The following is a 13,917-nucleotide window of genomic DNA, read 5'->3' on the forward strand; positions in this document are numbered from 1 at the left end:
GTCTGACAAGAGCGGCCATTGCACATAAATGAACGACACTCCAAGTCCTCTCCAACGTGCATGCTCCACCCAAGTCGGTCCAACACAGGCGCCCGCTACACATGGCCACGTCGGCTACAACTCGGCCACACGACTTCCGACTCAGAGTCTTGACATACTCCCCCACTGTATATAAGGTTTTCACCATCGACAACAACATCATCATCAAAAAATCACAAAGTGTCGCCAGCTCCAAGAACCAAGGTCTGTACTGTCCAACTGTACTCTCCATCGCGTAAACCTCCATCAAGGCTCATGACTCCATAAAACGGGAAAGTCTCCTCAATCCATGATCATCAACCACCTTTGTCGTAATCTCCACATGCTGCCCTATTGTGGAAGGTTGGTCCTTTGAACTCAAGCTACATGCTCTCACTGCAACACATATCGTGTCAACTCATCATGTATCACCATCATGCGAAATATTTGTCATGATACTCCATCCCAACACAACATGTCTCGGTAAAACCTTGACATATCTCTGACATAGCTCGGTGCACTGCATGCCCCCATGGCTCGAACCAGTCAAGTGACCAGTCTAATTGTCGTGACCAAATCCACGAGAATTCTCCTCCTCATGCCATCATTGGTCGTTTCTCTAGCATCGTGTCACAATATCGACCCAATCAAAAATCCATCCCATCTATATCCAAATGTGAAATAAACCATGTCCAGATCCATGAAGTATTCCCCATCTCATCTACAACATGTTGTACATCAATAACTCAAGTAAGCCATATCTAGGTCCATGAAGTTGTCCCTCATCTCATCTGCAATATGTTGTCATCATGCTAATGTCCATGTGTTTCTCACATCATGTCCCAATCAGCCACATTCATCCAAGCTTCATCATTCCAATATGTGAGAGGCCCTTTCCAAAAAGGCCCCTTTGTCAAGGTGGTGCAATCCTTCTCATCATCAAGGCATTTCACACACCCATCTCAAATGTCTCTAGTTCATAACAAGGACTAGGAAGTTGCCTCCCTAACTCTCATCCACCCAAGTGTCAGATTGGTGTTGTGTCCTCAAGTACTCATGCCCAACAATAACCTCCTTTGGTGTACATCCAAGCTTCTCAAGCTTGACTTTTCTCAACTGAAATTCATATATGCCCATCACTAGAGTCCACAATGCTAGTTGGGTCACTACCTGCATAACCTTCCCCAACCTATTCCTTAGAATAATTACTCAGACTTCCTCTCTCATCAGCAACCTCATGGTGAAGTCTCTCAGTAGAAGATGCATCTACCATTTCCTCCATGATGGGTGGAACTACCTTTCCACCTCCATCCTTTTTTGTCATAGCTCTCGCAACAAAGTCAATCATTTGCTTCTCCTTCGTTACTTGAGTCACACATAGTCACGCTTCACATTTAGGTCCTTTGGATACAAATTCATTGAAGCAATCCTTTCCCTATATCCCAAGTGACTCTTCCTTGTCATCGGAACGATCATGGTATTCCCTCCAACTATAATCAAGAGTATGACATGGTCCACCATCGGTATGTCTTGTGCAGCTACCAAGAAATCTTGCCCCAACACCATAACATGATCATCCATGTCAATCACCCTCAAATCCAACTTTCCAAACCACGAACAGACTCTCACTTGTGTGTTCTTCAAAACACCTGTCATAGCTTTCATGGTAGAGTTAATAGATTTGAAAGCGCTCAACTCTCTTTCCAATTCATATTTATTCCCAAAATATGTTGTTGCCTTCCTACTAAGGAAACTATGTGTATCCCCCATGTCCACCAATGCAGCAAACTTCCTTCCATGTACGGTGACTTGCACAAATCTCAACCTCAAGGCATCTCTGTCCTCCATGGGCTTTGTCTTGCATCTTACCTCAATAACCTTCTTCAATAATTCCACCCTAGAGTTGTCTTTCGACATGTGCCTCGATCATAAGGTATGAAATCTCCCTGCTTGGTTCATTCGAGCAATTTGATCCTAGTCTAGCTTGAGTTCCATCAAGCTTCTCCTTCTTCGCATGTTGCTCAAGTGCACCTACATGACACACATTGACTTCCTCCACATGAAGTGACCCAATCTGCACATCATCCCTATATGGCTCGGTAGTAAGATCCAAGTTTGTCAATGTATTCAAGTTCAAATTCTTCTATAACAATGGTTTTAAGACCAAGAAAGTATCTCTTGATATCATCCTCAAGTCCCTTGAATTTATCCTGCAACATGGAACTTATCTCCCTTAAGCAAAATCGTTCATCCATGAGTTCCTGGAGTCTTCGGTCACCCTATTGTATCTTATCATCAAGTTCTTCAAGTTCAGTAGATATTCCATGAAGATTGTTCAAGGCCTTCCACACATCCACTATTCCATCTCCAATGTGCCCCAATAGTTCCCACTTTTGAACAAGAGCCTCATAGTGTTTTTGCTTCTTGTCCTTCCAATAATCTGCCATGACTTCAAGCTTTTGAAAAGCTATCTCTATCATCTTCCTATGTTCATCTTAGCCCAAGCTCCCTGCTTTTCCCTTTCTCAATTATGTCACACTGCAACCAAATCCTATGTAAGAAAGCTTCAATACCAACTGCAACCACTGTTGTCGAATTCCTACTTCTTCTTCAACCAAACCCACTTTCTGCAAAATGGACTCTGATACCAACTATCATGAAGTGGTAGATGTATGTCTACTTCACGATTTCAAATCAAATCAGTCCACCCTGAACCGATCTATGATACCAACTGTCACATCCTATCTTGGTGGTAGTCTTTCAACCACACATACGTGGGTGCGGCACTACCATACTTTTTCTTTTCACCAATACTCAAGTACATAAAGTACGCCTACTTCAACACTTAACCAATTTTCTAATAAGTGTTCTCATAATGTAGTGGAAATAACAATTATTATATCTTCTTCAATTATCTTTAATTATACATATGTAGTAGAAACCATAACAACAGTACACAAGTATACCCATATATACTTGGGAGTGGAAACTCCTGTAAAGTCTACCCAACAATTTTATAATAAACTTCAGTATTTTACAAAATATACAATTTTGCGTAAATTGTGCAGCCAACCAACTTGACTTGCACACTTAAACAAATATACCCAACAACCATGCCCCAAGTTGTGCAGCACAGTGCTGCCACCTACCTGCATTGTTCACATCGGAAACCCCAAGTTTGGTCACGGCTTAACACTTCTTCACGCACCGTTCAGCTCGGCCTAACTTATGCAACACAAATTGTATGATACTCGCTCTTTGTGCAGCGCAATTGTGCTACCACTCTTCTCTTCAAGTGGTTTTCATGACACAACATTGCCTCCACATGAACTTGTGATTCGCGTCAACCTGTGCTCAAACATGCCTATCCATAATCGTCCAGAAGTATGCATGTCAGTGCAGGTGCATGGTCTACATGTTGTGTAGTTTGCCGTCTGACTACCCGAATTGCCTGCCTGAACGTGTTGTCCAAAGCCCAACACGACTCGTTGTAATCTGCCCATCTGTGCAATATTTTACCCACGATTCTCCTCCATATGTCCCCTCTCTTGGCTCCTTATATAGCTATGTGATATATGTTTGAACTCCAAGTTCGATGTCCTAACTCCTTTATCGAAACTCCAATATATATGCACTCCAATGAATGCCATTCCATTGAAACAGTGCGTCATTAGGGCTGTAACATAGATCAGCCTACCCATGTCGCAATTGACTGACCTGTCATCTGCCTCAGCATGTTTGCCCATAAACTCAATGCGCTATGAACCGTCGTGTTTCTCAAGGGTCAGTTTGGTCATCAAGCAACTGACTCAACACGACATACACACTCGCATGTTTCAACTCATCCATTGCACAATGCCCACTGGTTTCCTTCTGCTCCACTCATCTCACCTACCGCATGTTGCACATTCACCCACTGATTTCCCGTAGCATGACTTGCCCATTGATTTTCCGTTGCACAACTCGCCTACCAGTTACTCCAACATGGTCACTCATCACAATGAGCCGGCACTTGCCCAACACAGGAACGTTTGCTATACAAGTGTGTTCACACATTGCACTTAACCTAACACCACTCCAAGTGATATCTAATGTGTGTGCTCCAACCAAGTCGGTCTAACATGGGTTCCCATCATACATGGGTGTGCCCACTACAACTCGGTCGCACGACTTATGACTTAGAGTCCTGACAGTGGGAGTGACAAAGGAGAGATGAAGATAAACTGAAGGAGAGGGGAGCCTAAGGAATGAAGAGAGATAAGTAGAGGAGTGAGAGAGGTAGAGAAGGGTAAGAGAGGGAGAGTGAGACACAAATATGGAGGGGGCAGAGATAGAAGTAGAGAGAGAGGGAGATAGTGAGAGGATTGGAGAGCAGAGAAAGAGAGAGAAATGGGGGAAGAGAGAATGACGTAGGATAGAAATGGATAGAGAGGAAGGGAGAGAGAGGACTTGAGAGAGGAGAGGAGAGAGGGAGGGATAAAGAGATGGATTTGGAGGGGGTGATAGGGAGGGAAGAAGAAATACATAGAGAGTGAGAAGTGGAGAGAGAGAGGGAGTGACAAAGGAGAGATGAAAAGAGAGCGTGTATGCTCAGGGGTGAGAGAATTTTTAGTTATGTTCTATGCTAGAGCAATTTATTTAAATTTTCACAGTTAGCAATCACATCAGCATTAAGATAAACTGCAGATAGAACATAAATATAAATTGCAGAAGACAAGCCAAGACAAGAGGACACAAGATGTGGTGCTAGCCAGGGACAAACCCCACAATGTGTGGGGAAACCCTTGATTAATTCTTCTTTTATGTTCTTCAAATTTCAGCAGAGAAAGAGAGAGAGAGAGAGATATTACATTTACAACAGAAGTCAACACTTTGAATTATCTAGATCTAGCATGGATCATTTCGTATAACGATGAGATCATTTTTCATAACGATGAGATTAGTTGAAGACATTCAATTGATTCTCCAAGGTGACTCCTTCACATATCATCGTGTTGCATCTCGTCCATTTGTCGCACCTTACCATGTAGCACCATGTTGCCCTGTCACAGTGTTGGTCCTAGATGACTGAGCTACTCTACTGCTCATCATGCTGCATCTTCCATGTTCTCATTCATCGTCAAAATGCCCATGCTTATGATTACATTCATCATGATACTATCCATGCTCTATGTATCATTGTGCTGCCCATGCGCATGATCCCATACATAATGTTGTTGATAATGCTGCCCATCATGCTACTCATAATGTTGCCCATGCGCATGATCTCATACATAATGTTGTTTATAATGTTGCTCATAATGCTGCCCATCATGCTATCTTTCTATTGCTTCATTATGGAGTTCATATACATATCAGCCTTAGCTGCTTGCTATGGCTTGCAGCCTAGCAAAGCAGCTAGGCTATAGTTCCACACAGTCCCATTATTTTTTGTTTGTTGTGTGAATTAGGGATATGACTATCTATATGACTACATTCCATACATAGAGTATATATATGACTGCATTCCATCTTGAAGTGTATATATATGATTACCTATATGGCAGCATTCCATACAACATATTCCTTAGATTACGGCATGTTCCTTACCTTACCAGGCCAGCGTATATATAACCATGACTGCCTAGCGTATATATAACCATGACTGCGTTTACCTCTGATCATGAATATGACTGCATTATATCTGCATTCCATACATCATGAATATGACTGCGTCCCATGCGTTGTTTGTGGCTGCACCTCAGGATGTTAATATGAACCTGCGTGCTTCATGTTATTACTGCGGCTTCCATGAACTTGCGTGCTATTATATCACTGCTCCTTCATGTTATTACTGCGGCTTCCATTCATTAATGTTTCATATACTATAACAACGTACATGTTATTGCAATGACTGCGTTATGTATACATACGTATACTATATCAGTCTCTCTGCGGTTACATAACATCATGTTAATGCTATGACTGCATACGTATACTATATCAGACTTTGCATTCCTCATCATGTGTGAACTATGTATAACGAACAACGTATATGGCATCATGTTGACTGTGTGTAGAAGTCTTCATTGCAGCGTGTTAGCTTAGGGTTATGAACAACGTATATGGCATCACGTTGTAGGTGTCTCCATTGTTGTGCATTAGAACTAGAGCATCATAGGCTAGTGTATATTCTCATGGTGTCTCTCTCCTACTCCAAAAACCTAAGACGTGGAGAGGAGGAGATCACCTCAAGAATGCATATTCGAATGACATCAAATCCTCTTCTATTTATACCAAAAACGTATAGGTTGAATAGACATGAAATTTGGGCTTCTTGAGCCTACGCAAGAGCTGGTCGGCTTGATAATAATTACATAATCAAAATAAATTCATATCTCCATAAATACTTATCAGAATCGGATGGTCTTTGGATCAATCCTACACCTCTCAACGAGAGGGATTCAATAAAAATATCAGCTGCCATAAATAAGCTGACCCACATGGAGTTTGGCCCTAGTTGCAAATTTTAACACTCCCTCTCAACTAGGGAGAACTCCATTCGCTGATCCATATGTACAATTGTACTATCTCTGCCATCAGTGCCCTGTACTGCTCTGCCCAGTTCCACTGGCTCTGCTGGCTCTGCTCTGCTCTACTCAGCTCTGCTCAACTTAGCTCTACTAACTATGAAGAAGAAGAATTGATCTAGAATGTCTCATACCATTCTCCACTGACCCAAATTCAGTCTCAGAGTGCGTACCACTAGTCCTAGACCAGTATCAACCGGCCCAAAGTTAGCGTCATAGTGGGTACTACTTCTACCACTGGTCCCAAATCAGTATCATCAATCTCAGAGTGTGTACCATTGGTCCCAGACCAGTCCTACACTGACCCGAAGTCAATCTTAGAGTATGTACCACCAGTCCCAGACTAGTCTCAACTGACCCGATGTCAACGTCATAGTAGGTACAACTCCTACAACTGGTCCCAGAGCAGTACCATTGATCCTAGATCAATGAAGGTCATCCTAGCATAGGGAGTATGGTAGATACAACGATGCATCCATCAGTACTACTATGGTCTCTATCCTCATTTCCTTGCTCATTGATCAAATGAGAGGTACTTCCCATGAGTCCCAGACTGCATGGGTAGGATGCCTCGACAGGAGAACTTAATCAATCCTGTCCTCATAGGAGAACTAATCATCCTGCTACACAATCACCATGGAGAACACATCATCCAGGCCTCACAGGAGAACTAATCATCTTGCTACCCAATCACCATGGAGAACTAATCATCCTGCTACATAAGAAAGTGAATCGCCTTGTCCCACAAGAGAGCGAATCATCTTGTCCCACAGGAGAGTGAATCATTTTGCCCACAAGAGAGAAAATCATCCTGTCCCAGTGCACACCACCAGGGGAGGGTGAGTCACCCTGTGGTCGTATGTTGCTCAAGTGAGAACCGTAAGCCCCTAGAGCTCCCAGAGCTCAATGTATGCAACATGTAGGACCCTTGTACAAGGGTCTCTTGATGACTCTAATTCGTTTGGGAAAATCACAGATTTGATCTTTCCCCTGGGGCTTTAGCGACCTATACATCATCTCAGTGTGATGGAGCCTCCTTACTCATCATATCCCAAATAAGGTAGTATTTGATGTCTATTTTCTAAAACAATCGTCGAATACAGGATTCTTCAATAATTGAATCCCACCTCTGGTTGTCACAGAGAATCATAGTGGCATTCATCATGTGTACTCATTGAAGAGTTTCCACAACCAGACAACTTCGTACGAGATCATGCTCGTAGATATGTATCCGGCCTCAGCGGTGCTTATAACAATCGACTTATGCTTCCTGCTCATCCATGATATCGAAGCAGAATCCAAAGAGAAACAACACTAAGAAGTGCTCTAGTGATCCTCCACACTGCTTGCCCAATCAGCATTCGAATAATCATGCAGTTTCATATTTTCGACACTGTATCTCAATCCATCAGAGATTGTGCCCCAAAGACATCTCAGAAGATTCTTGGCACCAATCTAGTGAGGTTCAACCAAATATGAGCTCACCATGATAATTGCAAAACATGTCCAGACAGAAGTTCACCAAGAACATCAACGTGAATGAGTTTATGAGATTCAGAGGCATTTCCAAAATCTGGTCCGACATCACTACCATATAACTTCTAAAAGTTAAGATCCTCAAGGTAGTCACAGGCTTGCAGTTTATCATTCCACATTCGGAATCCAACTCCCTCTTACTTCTGTAAATGAGAGGGTCTACATCTATTAGAAGTAGGTTGTCCTCATAAGGTTCTCGTATGGGAGGTCTATCATCTACAACCTTCAGATGGTTTGGATCCGTTTCACTCCTAGTGAATCTCAGCTATATCAGACAGCTATTGGTCCTCTCATACTATGCTCGGGGTGTTTTGCTTCAAGCCATAGAGGGCTTTCTTCCACTTAGATATGCGAGATTCCTGATTATCAATCTCAAACCCCGTTGTTCCATACTTATGGACCTGCTACATGAGGGGAATGGTCCCCTTGTAAGATTTTCCTTCGGTACATTTCATACATGTACCTTCATGCTCTTTTTGAATTCAGGCATCCCTATCACCATCTGACATACAGAACTCTGGTGCTGTGTCAATGGAAATGGTCCCCAGTGGACTTCCAGCAATTTGATACAACTCTAAACTCAAAAGAATCTTTGAAAAATCTATTTTCAAACACGTACCTTTCCATCGATGAGTGCCACCCTGAAGATTTTGAATTCCATTTTTGAGATGGACACCAGTTTTTTCTTGCGATCAAGTACATTAAAGAGATTCTAGGGTTCCTTGCTTTCTTTGAAGAGTCGGCCATTTCCTTGATGACCTGCATTACCATTATTCCTTTTATCATTGAAGATGTCCCTGGAATGATTGTTATCTCCATCAAGAGATGTGTCTCTGCCATTCAGGCACTCCTTCGTATGATGGCCAAACTGATTGCAACCAAGGCATATGCCTTTTCTTCCATCCTTAGATCCGAATCTCCCAATGAAGTGATATTTGGATGGACCATCAAAGACTTCTGCTACACCATTTTGATAATATGCTAAGCTTCAACTTCACCCTTTGTGAACTTAGAAAAGAGATGTGGAACCCATTGATCCTTTTGTCTTGTCCCTATTGTCTTCAGTGATTGCTCTTCCACTCTTTCTTGGGCATTATCTTTGCCTCAGCTCTGATACCATGTTAATTTTAGGTATGTTCTATGCTAGAGAAATTTATTTAAATTTTCACAGTTAGCAATCACATCAGCGTTAAGATAAACTGTAGATAGAACATAAATATAAATTGCAAAACACAAGCCAAGACAAGAGGACACAAGATGTGGCGCTAGCTAGGGGAAAACCCCATAATGTGTGGGGAAACCCTTAATCAATTCTTCTTTTATGTTCTTCAAAGTTCAGTAGAGAAAGAGAGAGAGAGAGAGAGATAGTACATTTACAACAAAAGTCAACACTTTGACTTATCTACATCTAGCATAGATCATTTCATATAACGATGAGATCAGTTGAAGACATATAACTGATTCTCCAAGGTGACTCCTTTACCTATCATCATGCTGCATCTCATCCATTTGCTGCACCTTACCATGTAGCACCATGCTACCCTGTCACAGTGCTAATCCTAGATGACTAAGCTAATCTACTGCTCATCATGCTGCATCTTCCATGTTCTCGTTAATCGTCAAGCTACCCATGCTTATGATTACATTCATCATGATACTGTCCATGCTCTATGTATCATTGTGCTGCCCATGCGCATGATCTCATACATCATGTTGTTGATAATGCTTCCCATCATGCTGCTCATAATGCTACCCATCATGCTATCTTTCTGTTGCTTCATTATGGATTTCATATACATGTCAGCCTTAGCTTCTTGCTATGGCTTGCAATCTAGCAAAGCAACTAGGTTATAGTTCCACACAATACTCTACGCAGTCCCATTATTTTCTGTTTGTTGTGTGAATCAGGGATATGACTGTCTATATGACTATATTTCATACACAGTGTATATACATGACTGTGTTCCATCATGAAGTGTATATATATGACTATCTATATGATAGTGTTCCATATAGCATATTCCTTACATTATGGCGTGTTCCTTACCTTACTAGCCTATTATCACTTAAGAAACAATTTCCAAATTGTTCACATCAGTTTGATTGTAAAGGTTATGTGCTAGTCTAGGTTTAATTTTTTGTTTGCTTTAGTGTTTAAGTCCTAGGAGTCTTGGTGGGATGGTTAAATAAAGGTCAACTATCCATTCTCATTCATCATTGGTCTCGTAACTCACATAGTTTCCATGTATCAACTTTATTCAAAGGTTCTTATGTGTTACGAAACTGTTTAGGAGTTTTCGTAGTGCATAAACTCTGTTTAGGTGTTTTCATAGCGCGAAACCCACATTTTGCACTAGCTGTGCTACGAAATCGAGGATTTGTTCAGATCCACAACCAATCTCACCTAGCTGCCATATCCATCAAAATCCATTATGTTTACATCAACAGTTGTCAACTTATACTCTTCACCTATCTCTTGGTCTTAATTTATGATTTCTGGACTGAATTAAGTTGGTTTACATCTCATTCAATACCCAATGCTTTTCTTCTGCTAGCTGATCACAGATTTCATTTGGGAAGAAGTGCATGTTTATTCTGGGCGGTTTTATGTTATTACACTATAGTTTTGTGGATGATCAATATTTTTTCAGTCAGCTACATGATACCTGAAACTGGCTACAATATTTTCATTATCGATAGAATTGGTATTGAAACCATATTATTGAAAATGATAATGGACACCAGAAGGTTATGGTTGGAAATTTATTCAGAAAATCTCTCATATTTGGCTTGATGTAAAGACTCTGTTTTAGTAAAACAATATTAGCTTTTCTTCTCAGGAATCAGGAGGGATTCGATGTTTAGAATGTGTTGTATTGTCCTTTTCTCAATATTTCAGTGGTATGAATGTGTGATTACTTAGAAATCACTGATGGTGCTGTAATTTCCTTTATACATTCATAGACTGTGTGGTCCTATATGTTTCTGGTATGTTCTAAATGTGTGGAATTCTGAATGCCCTAACTTCTATGTAAGGTTGATACCAGTGTTATATTGAAACGATGTTGACTCCATAAGCCCAATGGATAATTTCTAATTGTGTTTCCACCACTTGCATTCCTTCATTTTATTCCATAGAGTTAGCCATCTTATCTATAATCAAAATCTTAAATCTTGTGAGAGATCCCTCTCAGGTTGAGGAGGCTAAGCCTCAGCCTAAAGTAGGTTTGAAATAGTTATTCAAGGTCTTCCTAGTCAGCAGCCTTCTAGGGTCCGATTTTGAGATAACACAGCCCAATGTATATATAACCATGACTGCCTAGCATATATATAACCATGATTGCATCTACCTCTAATCATGAATGATCCAGGTGGATATTGGTGGCCACCCACCAAGTCCACTTGGACCCCCACCATTGTTTCTTTCAACTTTTCAGTTTCCTTAATTGTAACACAATTTACTATTATTAGCATTTGTTCGGGTCCTGAACTTCTGGAGTCGTTTTGAGGCCATAAACGACGTTTCTTAGGAAAACTGGGAGCAACATGGGTCCATAGACTGATGTTACTCTTCACAAAGTTTTATTTCTCAAATAGATCTTTCTAACGAGATATTTTACGCATCAAATGGAGATTGTGTGCCAAAGTTATGACCCTGGGAAGTTGATGTACCAATTTACCCAAACAGGGCCCACAGTTTGGCGTTTCATCTTCTAGGGTTAGGTTTTTGGATGTTTAGGGTTTTACATTATTTCTCAACAACAAATAGGCCTTCAAGCCTCATTGTAAGACAGTTCATAGGCATGTAGCCACTACATCTCTTCTTAGAGATAAGCTAACATCACCCTAACTAGTTTCTTTCCATTTCTGTTTGTAAACATATTTTAGTATTTTACAGTAATGAAATGAAGTATTATTTATGCTGCATATTTATATTTATGGTTATCTCTGTAATTTTTTGTGTTCCTGTTTAAATCTGAATCAGTGGTATCAGAGCATTTTGCTTTTTCTCTGTTTTTCTTTGCATGTCCCCAACAAGGTCAGGGTATAAGGAGTTAGGGCTTGAACTGGTTGAACCTTTGCAAGACCAACCTTGCAAATCCCGACAGCCTCCCATGGAGGATGAGAAGAAAGATGAGGGGGTGGGAGATCCTATCAAAATCTTGCTCGAAGAAGCCCTCGAGCGACAAAGGAACACGATGATGGACAATTTTGCGCAGATCCTTCAACGACTACCCAGAGGCGACACATTGACTTCCAGCAGCTACTCTGGAAACGCCACGCCCTTTAAGGTACAAGTAAATTTTGAAATCCCCATATTCGAGGGTTAGATAGACGCAGATGCCGTAGATAAATGGTTAAAATTGCTAGAGGGTTGTTTTTTTGTTCATGAATTTTCGAGTCGAGAAAAGATTGTTTTCGCTCTTCTCAAAGCAGCCCCCCACGTTAAGGACTGGTGGGAAACCTATTACGAGCATAAGGATGAAAATATTGGCTCACTATTTTCAGCCACACCCACTCGAAATACATTCCGGGATGCCATCAAGGAGCAATACTACTTTGTCGGAAGCTATGAGGATCAATACATAAGGTGGACCACGTTGCGGCAGGGAAGGGACCAAGATGTGCGGGAGTTTACCAATATTTTCCATACCATTCACACAAAGTTGGGTATGAAGGATTCATAGCAGCATTTGATACTCAAATACCGCGGCTGCCTGCACAAGTACATCCAGGAAGAAATAGAATTCTTGAACATCTCCTCGCTCGACACAACATACTGATATGCCATCAAGGTCGAGCAAACGTTTAAACAGAAGAAGCGAGAATTTGGATATGCGAATCTGAAGTAAGCGAAAGGTGCCCCCAAACTACAGAACAAAGGAAAAAGCCAAGGCAAGGTGGCCCAAGACAACCCGCTAAAGCTGCAAGAAAAGAACAGTGTTGCGAAGCCGAAAAAGGGCACGGGAAAATGGTGTGAGTTCCATAAGAGCTCCACTTACAACACAAGTGAGTGTAGGGCCAAGCAGTCACTGGTGGCTGAACTAAAGGTTTCAGAACCAGATGCATGATTTGACTTTGAGTCAAAACCCGACAAGGGAAATGACAAAGGGAAGCAGATTATCAATGAAGAGCCTAACGTCATCGTCACCACCACGAAGATCCAGAAGGGGGAACCCGAAGATCCAAAGGAGGAGGAGCGTCTCTTCCACTCCCAGATGTGGGTAAAGGGATCCCCACTACAGTTCATTATCGACAGCGGGAGCCAAAAGAACCTCATTTCGGCAAAGGTTGTGAAGCGGCAGGGCTTACCGACCACAACACATCCACAACTGTACACCATCAGGTGGCTTCACCAAGGACGGGATCTTCGCATGAGCCAACAGTGTTGCCTTCCATACAACATCAAGCCCTTCACAGATGAGGTGTTGTGTGACATTGCTCCCCTTGAAGTTTGTGATGTACTATTAGGACAACCATACTTGTGGAAGCGACATGCTGTGTATGAATCAAGGCCCCGTGCTGTTATTGTTACTTTGGGAAATAATTTGTATAGGATACTGGAGGTAACACCACCTATCGCCATCTCTTTGGTTACTGCAAAACAATGCAGTTAGATCATTTCCAAAACTGGGAAATTTGTTTTCTTAATGATATGCCTTCAAGGAAAGAAGAAGACAATGGCCACGACCTCCAAACAGGGCCCCTCTACACGACAACTACAGATGGACAAGGTCATGGAGGAGTACGAGGACATCTTCACCTCCCCGCAGGGTTTCCTCTGCACTGTCAG

The sequence above is a fragment of the Pinus tabuliformis genome, chromosome 1_1, assembly GCF_031772625.1.
Source record: "Pinus tabuliformis cultivar Carrire ecotype Pingquan chromosome 1_1, CPIR1, whole genome shotgun sequence".
Lineage (NCBI taxonomy): Eukaryota > Viridiplantae > Streptophyta > Pinopsida > Pinales > Pinaceae > Pinus > Pinus tabuliformis.